Genomic DNA, 5,402 nt, shown 5'->3' with positions numbered 1-5,402 from the left:
ATGAGGAACTAAATGAAGGGGAATTAGCTGAAGAGCTAGACTCTCCAAAAAGAGAGGCAGTTGTTCCCTCACAACCTGCAGCTATGTCCCATGAGGACACACTAGAAAAAGAGAATGCTGAGGCCCAACCAAGCACATCAACGACTAACCTAGTTTCGGGTTCTGAGTCTTTAAAGGATACACCTCAATCGCCTAAGAAAAAGAGGAGAGAACAATGAAAACAACAACGACAATTGCAAGTGGTTGTAGACACTAAGAAGATTGAGACCAAGAGTGTTGGAGAGCTTAGGAATAAAGCATCGAGCCCACCCACCAAGGAACCCATTGCCATCTCTCCTAACAGTAGTGAAACCTCAGACACACCCGTATGTTTTGAAAAATCAAAGCAACCATTACCATCAACAGTTGCTTGCAACACTCAATCCACCGACAACAGAACTCTAGAAGTTGATGCAACACTGTCACAATAGGGTGACAAGACTATACCAGTCACATCCAAGGAGAACCATAACACAATAGCAGCAAGGCCTCAAGGGAAACATGGAAATCCTGAGGACATAAGCAATCCTAGCATTGACCAATCTTACTCATCTAGGCCTGAGCCCCTAGCTATGCTAAAGCCTAGGGAAACTCCTAGAACCTTGCATGAGATAGCAACTGAGAAATCCCTCATTGAATATAGAAGTGTTGCATAATGCTTAACTGAGTTGGATGCTAAACTCAAAGTATTCACACGTGTCTACGTCCTTGCAGATATGGGTGCATTCCCTAAGGAGCAGCCTGAGGAATACTTGCCATTTCCTCTATCCTGGGAAGAGCAAGAATATCTTGACGAGCACTATGACAAGCTCCTACATAAGCACATGCAACTCATCTTTGACGAGGAAGCTGATGACTTACACTTAACTGTGATATTCAATGATGTGCTTTGCCAACCAAATCTCTTAAAGATAGAGCAACTAAAGCAACAATCAAAGGGTCGAAGTCAATTTGAAAAACGTTGGTTTGAAAACCACATTACAATGGCCGAATTGGGAGCCCGAATTATGATGGTCTCAGAGGAGCGATTGGCTAAATGGTGGTCTCAAAGACCTATGTGGCGCCAACTTCCTTTCAAGTCCTGACTGTCATTAGGGGTATGGACTTACCCGGATCTAGTTAAGAAAACACTCTAGTTGATAAGATTCTCACTGAGAAGAAGCTACATGTTGCAAGTAGACTCAGACAAGGTACCATGCTACTCGATGTTGCAAAATATCTATTGTTATTGAGTAAGCTGCCACGAGTACTGGATGCGTGTGCCACAATAATACAATCTTGAGTTCTAAAATTGGTTTTTATCCTCAGCAAGCGATATGGATACATAAATTTTACATAAATGAACAATGTGTTTTGTGACTGTGTATAAATAATACAAAAAAAAGCAAAACGAGCACACACAAGCAATGATAGTTAAGCGCGGGGAGAAAAGTTTGGGTTTGACAGGCTGATCTCCTAGGGTCCTCTCACCACACGTCTAGAAGTCGTGTGACCGTTCCCAGCTCCGGGTAGAGGGCATGTAGTCCTCATGGCTGCCATGGAAAGCCCTGACCAACAGCTCTGAGGGTGTACACAGGGCACCGTCCCCTTCTATAGGCTTTCTCCCATTTTCGATCCATCCTTCTGAGGACGAGCCTTGCCCCATTCCATCACAACCAGTCCGTGCAACTAGAAGGGAGCAAAGATCTACTATTGGCTGGAATATGCCCCCCACAATCGAGGCAGGACAAACATCATCAGGGGGCCGTCCCTCTACAACTCGCCTCACCCCTCCTCTTCATATGCGCCTAATAATCCATTGTTTAATCCCTTTTATGTGAATAATTCTATCCTACCTCAGGGCCTAACCCTTGGTTCACATTTTGCAAGTTCCCCCATAGTAGCCGTCATAGAGCACACAGTACAGTTGGCCCGCGAGGAATCTCTTCGCTGTTGGAGGGAGCATAAGGCACGAGCTCCTCCACTAGAACGCTACATGCCTATCTTAAAAAGGTATGTGTTGAAAAGAGGCCCCACGCGACACCGCCCAGGACGAAGGCTGAAAACTCCCCAAGTCAGGAGGACGAGGGCTCAAGGCACCTATTGTGTAGGCCCTCCCTAGACGCTCGGGCACCAGGTGCTCGAAAGAGAAAAATGCAGCTAGAAATAAGAGAAAAGTTGATGAATTATTTAAAAGCATTCTTGAAATGCCAAGGGCTAGGGACTACACCATTCGAGTCCCAGCCGATATCTTCCCTGTCCGACCTGATAGGAGCTCCTCACCGGCACAACCGCCCCAATCGCCTGACTGCCCGAACTCACCCCGCCTCACAAATAGAATAACCCCTATGTTGTATAAGCTGCTTAATAAAGGCCATCTTGCCATAACTTTTTGTCCTTAAGTGGTTAAAGGGGGAAGCTCCCTCAACTGCACAAACCTCTCTTACTTAGTTTTTTATGAAGACCCTATACCATCCTGTCAATCCCAGAAAGCTGTGTATTTCTTGGACAGATGTTGGTATTGGCCATTCAAGCACATCTCTGACCTTGGCTGGGTCCACAGAGATTCCTTTCGCTGATACTATGAATCCCAAATATTCAATTTGACGTTTGAAGAATGCACACTTCTTCATCTTAGCATATAGCTTATGTGACCTCATTGTCTCAAGGAAAATCCGAAGTTGGGATTCATGATCTTCTTCATGTTTAGAATAGACTAAAGTGTCGTCGAAGAAGACAAGCACGAAATCATCAAGATATGGCCTAAAGATATCCTGCATTAACCTGTTGAAGGTGGCAGGTGCATTCGTAAGCCCGAATGACATAACTAGGAACTCAAAGTGCCCATATCTTGTATTGAAGGTTGTCTTTGGGATATCTTCTTCCTTGATCCTTATCTGATAATAACCTGACCTGAGATCAATCTTGGAGAAGATCTTTGCACCCTAAAGACGATCAAGAAGCTCATCTATTCTAGGAATAGGGTACTTGTTCTTGACCGTTGATTGATTCAATCCTCGATAATCAATACATAGTCGAAGTGTCCCATCTTTCTTTTTCTGGAATAGTACTGGAGCTCCCCATGGTGAATTGCTAGGCCGGATGTAGCCCTGATCTAGTAGTTGCTTGAGTTGTTCCTTCAGCTCAATTGCTTCTGGTATGGACATTCTATATAGTCTTTTTGCAATTGGCGCAGCTCCTGGTACTAACCTAATCTCATGATCCACTTCTCTTTGAGGCGGGAGCTCTGTCAACTCTTTAGGGAATACGTCCACGTATTCCTTTAGCCAAGAAGGTCCTTTACTAGACTCTTGCTTCTGATCTAACTTGTTGAGTTTGATCAAGTAGATAGGTAATCCTTTTTTGACTCCTTTTATGATCTGAGATACTTTGGCCAATTGGATTCTTGGCACTCCAGCCTCACCTTGAGTTGTGACTAATTCCCTTTCAGAGTTTCGAAAGGAAACTTGACCCTTTCCACAATGAATGTGGGCGTCATTAGGCTTAAGCCAATCCATTCCGAGTAGATACTCATGGATACCTAAATTCATGACTCTAAATTTGACCGAAGTCTTCTTTCCTCCCAGAAAGAATTCCAGCTTAGCAGTTTGCCTGATACAAGTAACCTCACGACCATTTGCCAATTCCACAAGCAAGGTAGGTGCTTCTACTGTGGCTATTCCTAATCTTTTGCACATGCTGGTGAGATAAAGGAATGTGTACTGGTACAATCAATCAAGGTCTTGAAACTTTTACCTTGATAGTCCGACGGTGTCTGAATCACCAAGAACTGGCAATTCGGCCCTTTCTTGTGAAGAGCGGCATGGACTGTCGCCCTTTCGAACTTTGCTTCCATGGTCGGATCTTCTTCTTCTTCTTCTTTGCACAATTGCCTATTGACAATGCAGGCGGTTCTTCCTTTGCCTTGTGTAGCGGCTCCTTGACCACGGCCTTTTCCTTGGAAAGGTTCTTGGCAATGTCCTCCACCAAGCTTGGGACATTGCCTCTTGAAGTGACCGAGTTCGTTGCAGTGGAAACAACGGAGGTTTCAGCCATTGCCTTGAGTAGGAACAAAGTTGTTGACATTGTTAGTCCTTGCTTTCTTTCTTTGTCCCTGATTATGACCTTGAACTCTCTTTATCTGAGGTCTGAATGCACCTCTGTTCGGGTAATTATAAGACCAAGCTTTGTTACCCCTTGGTCTAGACTGCACCTCCTGAATTATAGGCGCCGCTTGAATGAGTACGTCCTGAAGATCTGATGGACACATAGATTCGAGACGGGTATTGACTGGTGGATTTAAACCCACACAAAATTTGGACACCTGCTCTGTCATGTCCATCTGCGGTGCATTCTTAAGAAGTGAGACAAATTTAGAATAGTATGCGTCAAGCGTGAGCCCCAGCTGTTTTAGCTCGTAGAACTCATTCATTTTCTGCGTGCGATATGCAGGTAGCAAGTATCTTCCCTGCACAGCTTTCTTCAGCTTCTCCCAGGTAACGGATCCCTCCGCGATCCCTTGATCCCTGCACCATTGCTTCCACCAAAGCCTCGCTTCGCCGGTGAGTTTTAGCTTGGCGAGCATAGCCTGATTGGCAGGTGCGGTATCGGCTGCTTCGAAGTAATCCTCCATGGATTCAATCTAAATTTCAACATCAGCTTGAACGGACCTGCCTCTCCCGTCAAACTCAGGCGGCTTGATCTGCTTGAGAAGGAACTTCTTCTCCTGGATTACAGCAGTACTTGATGTAGGAAGCGAACTAGGAACCTGTACCTCGGGTTGTGCCTGGATAAAGGTTTCTTAATGTTATTATATGATAATCGTTATTGATTTATATTACATCTTCAATTATGCTATCACAGTAGCTACTTAACTTTTTATCAATTCTCATGCACAATCAGACATTGATAAAAAGGAAGTCTTATTTGTATTTATATGGGCATAGCCCTTTCGGAATACAACATTTCTTCCGATGATAAGCCAACTGTTACATTTAGTTTAGGGAGAACAACGTTGTATTACATTTATCTACAAGAACTGTATAATAGTATGGTTTCGGGTCATGTATCTTCAGGAATCAGTAAGTCATTGGAAGTTCAGGGTATCCTTTCTGTTGGAATCCATTCTTCTCATGGTGGCCCACTAGTTTAATCCTGTAGGCGGGGATTATACGGGTTACTTCCTCATATACATATGAGTTCATCTCAACCCTCCGACCTTGAATATGTAAAGTTGAGTTTACATGAGCTTCCACAAAAATGAACAGCTTCACGACTTTCAGGTCTTCCAACCACTTGATCCTCTTTAGGTTGGTTTGTAGATAAGCAAACCGATGGGCGGCTATATAGTAGATTCCTGAGGCAGCTGTCCATCTTCGTTCCAT

This window comes from Lygodium microphyllum, chromosome 26 (assembly GCF_053477565.2).
Source record: "Lygodium microphyllum isolate KBCC chromosome 26, Lygodium_microphyllum_v1.1.10, whole genome shotgun sequence".
Taxonomy (NCBI): Eukaryota; Viridiplantae; Streptophyta; class Polypodiopsida; order Schizaeales; family Lygodiaceae; genus Lygodium; species Lygodium microphyllum.
The sequence above is the reverse complement of the archived record's forward strand: the minus strand, read 5'-3'. Positions refer to the sequence as shown.